At 44.7% G+C, this 9250-nt stretch overlaps 1 long non-coding RNA gene across 1 annotated transcript; it reads right to left on the bottom strand.

The window, feature by feature from the left end:
• Nucleotides 1–1935: 1935 nt before the first annotated feature.
• On the bottom strand, nucleotides 1936–4013 carry LOC127043071 (uncharacterized). Its single transcript, XR_007772139.1, has 2 exons — nucleotides 3979–4013; nucleotides 1936–2182 (listed from the first exon to the last, which is right to left on the bottom strand). It is a non-coding gene; the product is annotated as an uncharacterized LOC127043071 (long non-coding RNA).
• Nucleotides 4014–9250: the final 5237 nt, after the last annotated feature.

Raw genomic sequence — 9250 nt, 5'->3', positions numbered from 1 at the left:
TGAAAAAGTAGCATTTCTTGTGCTTTTATTTAAGATTAAAGCCATGCTCAAGGATGCTAAACAAAACGACATGTACAAGGTCAGGCATGACTTGAGGAAAAAATTTTTTAAAACCCACAACAAATATTTACTGGGACAGGCATAGAGTTCTTCATTGTGTACAAATTGCAGACAGCGCCACTGCATAAAATGTTTTGAACTTCCCTTTTCAAAATCACTGCAAGATATTCAACAACATATAGTGTGCTCTGCTTTATTTTCTTAAGGCTAAATCAGAGCCATGAGGACGGCGGTTCAAAGGGATCCAGAAGTAGCAGCCCTGGACCCATAAAGGCCCTTTTAAAAAAAATAAATAAAAATAAATAAACCACCTTGCTTTTTCTTCCATTGTGGGGCCCTAGCCGTCTCTGTTTTGTGCCTCAAATGGACCATTCAGGGTCCCATTTACTGCCCTGAATTGTGTATTTGGGGCCCTGATTAGTGCTCCATATGGTGTACTCTGGGCTGCATTTATTGTTCCAAATATACTATTAGGGGCTCCATTTAATGCTTTGTAGATTTTATTAATATCCACAGCAAAACAAGAGAGGGTATTACAGAGATTATTTTAGAGAAACTGAAAAAAATACAGTTTAGATTATTGCAGACTGCAGGGAACAAAACCATGGAACTAAACATGCTGCAGCATGCAAAGATGTTCAAATTCAAAATCACCCAGTAAATCAGTACATGTCTTTCATCCATGTCCTGCCCACTCACTGACTCTCGTTAGAGAAGTTTCTGCAATGGTGGTTCCCCAAGTTGTTCCAGTTTCTGGAATTGTTCAAAGATTGTATTCCCTGTTTTTCACTTCCACTGGTTATTGAAAATTCATAAGACCATTACATTAAAATGCCAAAACATAACAAGATGGTCAACAAAGATGATGGCAATCCACCCACAACAGAACTGGGTTGAGATCGATTTTTATGCTGGAACTAGGATGACCAGGTGTCCGGTTTTCAACCAGAACACCTGGTCAAGAAGGGACCTGGCGGCTCCGGTCAGCACTGACAACCAGCTCATTCAAAGTCCAATCAGTGGTGCTGTGGAGCTAAGGCAGTTTAGTCCCTACAGATCCTGTCTCCGTGCTGCACCCCAGAAGCAGCCAGCAGGTCCAGCTCTTAGGTGGGGGGGCCACAGGGTTCTGTGGGCTGTCCCCGCCCCGAGCACCAGCTCCGCACTCCAATTGGCTGGGAACTATGGCCAATAGGAGCTGCGGGGCGCAGTGCCTGCAGGTGGGAGCTGCTTGCAGAGTCATCTGCTGCACCTCTGCCTAGGACTCAGGAGCTGGACCTGCTGGTCGCTTCTTGGGTGCAGTGCGGAATCAGGACAGGTAAGAAGCCTTCCTTAGCCCTCCGTGCTGCACCACTGACTGGGAGCTGCCAGAGGTAAGCCCGCGCTCCAACCCCGAGCTGCAACCTCCAGCCCTAAACTCCCCCTCAACCCGGAGCCCTCTCCTGCACCCCAAGCCCCTCATCCCCAGCCCCACCCCAAAGACTGCATCCCCAGATGGAGCCCTCACCCCCACTGCACTCCAACCCCTTACCCCAGCCCAGAGCCCCCTCCCATACCCTGAATCCCTCTGCCCCATCCCACAGCCTGGAGCCCCCTCCTGCATCCCAAACCCCTCATCCTCAGCCCTACCCCATAGCCTGCATCCCCAGAGAGAGTCCTCACTCCCTTCTGAACCCCAACCCCCTGCCCCAGCCCAGTGAAAGAGAGTGAGGGTGGAGGAGAGCAAGCCACTGAGGGAGGGGGAATGTAGTGAGCGGGGGGCAGGGCTTCGGAGAAGGGGCAAGGAAGGGGACGTGATCTCAGAGAAGGGGTGACGCTAGGATGTTTTATGCAAATAGAAAGTTGTCAACTCTAGTTGGAACTTAAGTTGGAAACTGATAGCTTGCAAACAAACATTTCTGAATTTTTGTTTCTTGTTTTTCTAAGACTGTACCATATTGTATACAAAAAATGAACATTGTGAGCAAAACATTGTATGGTCTGGACTTGACAATCAAAGAGCTCATGGAGGCCTTCAAGAAATTTGATTGGAATTATGGTCTTCAGGATTCATTGTATATAAGAAAGCAGCTTCTTCATGGGCTGGAACATTAGGGATGACCAACCAGTTCAAAAAGAGAATATCCTGAAGGAGGAAAGAATTAATAGGTGAATTTGCAACAGACAAAGACTCATCAAATCCCCCCCAAAATTTTGAATATGAGGTTTTCAACCCAATCTTAAATACAATATTAAAACAAGTGCCTGATAAGATGTGTAAGTGCAATGGAGTCAGGGAAAGGTTTGCTTTTTTGATGGGCAGAGAAACTGAAAACTCTCAGCAGCAAAGACCTGAAGAACCACACTCACATCTTTGGAAGCAGCTTCACTGAGGATTTAAACCTCTGATAGTTTTGAGAACAAAACTGAGCTCTTTACCAGTTTTTGAAAGCAAATCTTAAAGGGGGACAAGCAAATAAAGGCGACAATTGATCTTCTTAGCTACATTCACAAAAGGTTTTTAGAATTGAGTCTCCCTAACACAGAAACAGCACTGTGTATTTTTTGCTGTCTTTGTGTAACTATGGCTGCTAATGCAAGGCATTTCAGCAAGCTAAAATTAATCAAGACCTACCTAAGAACATCTATGGGGCAGGAAAGTTTAGCAAACTGACAATTATTGCTATAGGGAACTTAGGAGCAAGGTAGATAGATGGGTATAAGCAGGGTCGGCTCTAGGCATTTTGCCGTCCCAAGCACGGCAGGCAGGCTGCCTTTGGTGGCTTGCCTCTGGGAGGTCCCTGGTTCCGCGAATTCGGTGGCAGCCTGCGAGAGGTCCGCCGAAGCCACGGGACCAGTGGACCCTCCGCAGGCATGCCGCCGAAGGCAACCTGACTGCCACCCTCGCGGCAACCAGCAGAGCATGCCCCGCGGCTTGCCGCCCCAAACACGAGCTTGGCGTGCTGGTGCCGTGAGCCGCCCCTGGGCATGAGCTAATTAATGACATTGCTTCAGAGAAGACTAAGAAAGTCCATTTGTAAAAGTACCTTGTGGTGAATGCTGGGGGGGGTTTTGTGGTCAGGGACAGATTTTAGTCTTTGAACTGGGCCTGGAAGACCCTTGGCACATCACTGGGCTAAACTGTGGCTTTGCAAAAAGCCTTAAGGGGCAGCGTGTTGCATGCACTGCCCAAGGAGCAGATCTGAAACCATATTGTGACTCCAGGTGTCATAGTATGGTCCCTGGTTCCCACTTTGTCCTCAAAGGAGCAGGGTGGGAGGGAAGGAGCAATCTGCACCAGCTATATGCCTACTTACGTGTACATCTCCCTCCATACCAGGTCATTTGTGCTGGCTGGTACATTGTAGAGGTAGGGACTAAATCAAGGCTCCATCCATCACTGCCCCTGCCCCTGTCTGCCCAATTTCCCCACTCGCTTGTGCGTATGGGGAGGTTAGCAGCACTTGCAGAGGCCGTCCTCCCATCATAATGGGTAGCCCAGGCAGGAGAAACTCACACCATGTTACTGCAGAGGTGCATGGGATGAGTGACAAGCTTGCCCTTCACAATTTCAAATTAATCATCAATTTTACTATTTCATATCTCAAAACTACCTCTGGTTAATTGATATCCATCACATAATGAATCTGAACATTGAGGTTTATTCATACGATATACTGTCTGACAAATAATTTTTGGGATCTGAGAGAAAATAAACATTTTCTTTCTTGCTGTATTTCTTGCTTTCTCTCCCTTCATCACTTAACCCTGTAACTGTAGCATAGGTTTGTAAAGCATTCTGGGCTAAAGTTTATTAAAGGCACTATACAAAAAATTACACAATTTTTAATAAATAAGAATGTAAAATTTATTATTTGGGGTCCTGACCTTTCCCTGAAGAAACAAAAATCTCAGGGGAAACAAATGCCATTTTAATCTTACCATTTTCCAGCTGCTTGAAACAGTCATGCTGTGGTGCATTGCATATTTCAGTAGGGGATTTTCTATAATTAAGGAAATGAAAAATAAATGAAATTGGCAGCATCCATTTTACTTTTAGATGAGAAAAGAAGGGGAAATGTACCAGACATAACTAACTGGGAGGGGGGGGCAAATGTTACAACCAAAATTTGCCTCTCATTCATTATCTTTGAAAGTGGTCATAATGATAAAGGTGCAATATTAAAGGGGGAGCTGCTGGGTGCTCATCTCTTTTGAAAAATCAAGCCACTTTTTAGGTGCCTAAATATAGATCTAGGAACCTAACTTTAGGTACCCATTTTTAAATTGTTGACCAGGTATCTTACATTATTTCTGAAAATCAAGCTGCTTATTTAGGTGCCTAAATATGGCCTTATGAGTCTAAATCTAGGCATCCATTTTGAAAATCTTGGCAATCTTGCTAATACAAATATGTGCTGACTACAAAGCTTCTTTATTATTATTTTATTTCTTTATACTCTATACAAGAGGTCTCGCTTATATCCTTCCCTGCCAATGTGGTTGCAAAGAGCAGGAACCACTCTCACCCATTCCTCTACTGCTTCCATTTGCCCTTCCTGCTAAGCATTCTTCATAAAGCTTCTCTTGGGTGCCTTCATTTTCTCACACCAGTTGGTTTCCACTTGACAGTTTCATGGGGGAGTTTTGGTGTTGCTATTCAGAGTATATGGCCCAAATATGTCCAGCATTTCCTTCTGATTCTGGTGGAAACATAATAATGGTTTGTGATTTCTCAGTTCTCTGCATTGGTGACGAAGTCTCTGCAACCAATGCCCAGAATCTTTCCCAGGCACTTATTTTCTAAGGTGTCTAGTTTTCTCTCCATTTTTTAGTAGCTCTCCAGTTCTCACAGTCAGATGTTAGCATCAAGATTATTTTTAATTGAAAATTCTCAGTTTTGTTCTGGACTGTATATCTCTTGATTTCTGTACATTGCTGAGTTTAGTGAATGCCTTTCCTATCCTTGGTGTCACTTCCTTTTTGAGGTCTCCAGTGGATAATATGGTGCTGCATGGGTAGATGAACAGTTTTACTTTCTTGATATTTTTGCTTTCTAATGTGATGTTATTGCTTGACATCTAGTTTTCAAAGAAGTTTGTTCTAGCATAAGTAATTCTGAGCCCCATTTGGCCTGCCTTTTTTTTTTTTTTTTGCCAAGTTGCTTGTTTTTGTAACTTTGTGAGGTCTTCTGGCATTTGCCCGTGCTATACTTGTGTTTGTGTTGTTAAAAGACTTCATTATCCAGTCTAGGGCAATGCCAAACAACAAGGGAGATAAAATGAAGCCCTGTTTCACACCGGTGTCTTTATTGAATCACTCTGTTGTCTGATTGTTCACCCTCACAAAGGTATATATTCATCTCTTCCTAAAGCAGAAACTGTTTATCATGGGGAGGAAAGTCACTGATATATAGTAGATGTAAAATGTGAATGTTGCCTCCATTCCTATGCAAATAAGTATTAAAGACTCATGAAGACATTCTGCCATATAAAAAATGGCAAGAACAGAATTAAAAATTTTCATTCCCACTACACTCATTATCACTATTAAGATTTTAATAGCATTTAGGCACTTAAGTACCATTTGTGTCTTTCAAAACCTTCCAATATATTAACCTAAATTCTCCTTATCTGTTCTTTTAATCTGCCAGTTGGATGAGCAACATTTCGTAAAGCCTTCAGAAATCACATTTCTGGAGTTGAGTTTCAAACCAAGACACGGCTGGTTGACAGACAGCAAATGAAAAGAATGGCTTTCTTGGGATCAAATATCCTTTATTTGTTATGGTGGATTGTTTTAATATATGACCGCTACAAATTCAGTACTAGTTAATTATTCTATACCTACCATTTCTTGTATCTAGAAGGAGCTCATTCCTACTCATAAAATGAGAAAGTCCTTCTGTTTTAATTTATACCACTATTTCCTTCTGTTGACTATTTGAGCAGTGGCTGGTGATGCACAAGCATTCTACTCTGCAGTGGTTTTGAGGCTGAGACAAGAAAAAGTGAGACTGTGATTCTTTCTCCCTCTGTTTCTTAGGGTTTCCAACTTTCTAATTGCAGAAAACGGAACATACTTGCCCCCCCGCCCCTCTTGTCCCTGCGCCCCCCCCCCAAGCCATGGCCTCTTCTCTGAGGTCCCACTCCCACTCACTACATCCCCCTGCCTCCATCACTCACTCTCCATCCCTTTCAGTCACTAGCTCATTTTCACCAGGCTGGGGCAGGGGTTGGGGTGTGGGGTGGGGTTCCAGGCTAGGGGGGCCTTGGACCAAGCAATTCGGAGCTCAGTGCTGGGGCAGGGGGTCGAGGTGTGGGAGGGGATGAGGGCTCCAACTAGAGTACAGGCTCGGGGGGGTTGGGGATGAGGGGGTTGGGGTGCAAAAGTGGGCTCTAGGCTGGGGGATGAGGAAGAGGAGTTTGGAGTTTGGGAGGGGGCTTCGGGCTGGGGTAGGGGGTTGGGTGTGGGAGAGGATACAGGCTCTGGGCTGGGACACAAAGTTGGGATGTGAGAAAGGATGAGAGCTCCAGCTAGGGTTATGGGCTCGGGGGTAGGGACAGGGATGAGGAGCTTGGGGTACAGGACCTAGGGGTTATAGTGGACGAGAGGCTGGATATGAGTCAACAGTGTACCCTTGTTGCCAAGAAGGCTGATGGCATTTTGGGCTGTATAAGTTGGGCATTGCCAGCAGATCAAGGGACAAGATCATTCCCCTCTAGTCAACGTTGGTGAGGCCTCATCTTGAGTACTGTGTCCAGTTTTGAGCCCCACACTACAAGAAGGATGTGGAAAAATTGGAAAGAGTACAGCGGAGAGCAACAAAAATGATTAAGGGGCTGGAGCACATGACTTATGAGGAGAGGCTGAGGAAACTGAGATTGTTTAGTCTGCAATAGAGAAGAATGAGGGGGGATTTGATAGCTGCTTTCAGCTACCTGAAAGGGGGTTCCAAAGAGGATGGATCTAGACTGTTCTCAGTGGTACCAGATGACAGAACAAGGAGCAATGGTCTCAAGTTGCAGTGGGAGAGGTTTAGGTTGGATATTAGGAAAACCTTTTTCACTAGGTGAAGCACTGGAATGGGTAACCTATGAAGGTGGTGGAATCTCTTTCCTTAAAGGTTTTTAAGGTCAGGCTTGACAAAGCCCTGGATGGGATGATTTAGTTGGGAATTGGTCCTGCTTTGAGCAGGGGGTTGGACTAGATGACCTCCTGAGGTCCCTTCCAACCCTGATATTCTATGATTCTATGATAAAGGAGAGGGCTCTGGGCTGGGGCTAAGGGGTTTGGAGTGTGGGAGGGGGCTCAGGGTTGAGGCTGTGGATTGGGGTGTGGGAGGGGGATAACGGTGCCGTCTCTGGGCCACACTGACCTCAAGCGGCTCCAGAGAAGCAGCAGCATGCTCTCCAGCTCCTAGGCGGAGGAACAGCCACTGCACTTGTCCACACGCACTGCCCCTGCAGCTCCCGTTGGCCATGGTACCCAGCCAATGGGAGCTGCAGAGCCGGTGCTAGAGCGGTGCCTGAGGGCGGGGGGGGGGGGCAATGCCCAGAGCCCCTTTGGCTGCCTCTCCACCTTGGAGCTAGAGGGACGTGTTGGCCACTTCCCAGGAGCCGCGCGGAGCCAGGAATGGAGCCTGCCTGCTCCACTGTGGCCAACCAGACTTTTAGTGGCCCAGTCAGCTGTACTGACCGGAGGTGCCAGGGTCCCTTTTCGACCAGGCTTTCCAGTTGAAAACTGAATTCCTGGCAACCCTATTGTTTCTCCCCAGCCTAGTGGAAACATGACTTACTATGAAAGGGATGTTCTGTAGTTAGCTTGATGGGATTGTCACCAGTCACAGCCTTTTAAGCTCATGACAGTGACAGGAATGTTTCATTGTACACACCTTTCAATGGAGACTTTCGTGGAGATTGTAAAATCTTCCAAGCCCCTTGCACAGTAATGTGTAATTGAAATTTATATTTTTTTTAAAAATAAGCAATTTTGTACAATTACTAAACCTGCAGATTACTGCAGGTGTGTGGCTCTGCATTCAAAATGTGCAGCACAATGGCTATAACTTTATTTTGGTAATTAATGTATTACATGATGTGTAAAGAATTAGGCATCCATTCTCATTAGCAATAGAGTAGGAATGCCTAATTCCTTCTAACAGAGGATTAATTATCAAAAGGGGAATTACACGCATAAATTCCCGCACACTGTGATAAAAATAGACCCTTTTATCTCTAAAATGCTGAGGCACCATCATATTGTATCTTGTCAAACCATCATTTAAAATTTGTAGCTGCTATCCGTTTTTCCTTTGTTGCTCCAACAAACTGTCTCTTTTTATTAAAACATTTTTGTTAGGGAAGTTTATCATCTTTCCAGCTGAGGTGGTTTTCGAAGATTTATAAGTAAGTCTTTATTAGGGAGGGATAACGTCATTTCCTAAGGCAAAGGACTTGATTTTTTTAAACCCTTACTTTCAATAAAGAGATAGTTTGAACGTCATGCACACGTCAAGGTATTTTTTCCCCAGTTTGAACTTTAGCATCCAAAAGTGGGGACCTGCATGTACCCTTCTAAGCTTAATTCCTAGCTTAGACCTGATAGCGCCACCACCAGCCAAAATATAGTGTCTGGCACACTTTCTGTTCCCCCAAAACCTTCCCTGGGGAACCCAAGATCCAAACCCCTTGGGTCTTAAAACAAGGAGAAATAAACCATCCTTCCTCCTTTCCCCCCCACCAATTCCTGGTGAGTTCAGACCCAATCCCCTTGGGTCTTAAACAAGAAAAAAAATCAGTCGGGTTCTTAAAAAAGAAGGCTTTTAATTAAAGAAAGAAAAAAGTAAAAATGATCTCTGTAAAATTAGGATGGAAAAATGTTTACAGGGTATTCAGCTCATATAGACTAGAGGGACTTCCTCCCCCTTAGCCTGAGATTAAAAGTTACAGCAAACAGAGGTAAAACTCCTTCCAGCAAAATACACATTCACAAATTAAGAAAACAAACATAAGACTAATCCGCCTTTTCTATCTAATACTTACTATTTTGAACATGAGAGACTGTTTCAGAAAGATTGGAGAAAGACCTGGTTGCACATCTGGCCTCTCTTAGTCCCAAGAGCAAACAACGAACAACACAAACAGCACAAACAAAGACTTCCCTCAACCAAGATTTGAAAGTATCTTGTCCCCATTGGTCCTCTGGTCAGGTG

Source organism: Gopherus flavomarginatus, chromosome 1 (genome assembly GCF_025201925.1).
Source record: "Gopherus flavomarginatus isolate rGopFla2 chromosome 1, rGopFla2.mat.asm, whole genome shotgun sequence".
Taxonomy (NCBI): Eukaryota; Metazoa; Chordata; order Testudines; family Testudinidae; genus Gopherus; species Gopherus flavomarginatus.
This window is presented reverse-complemented; position numbering and strand designations above follow the sequence as displayed.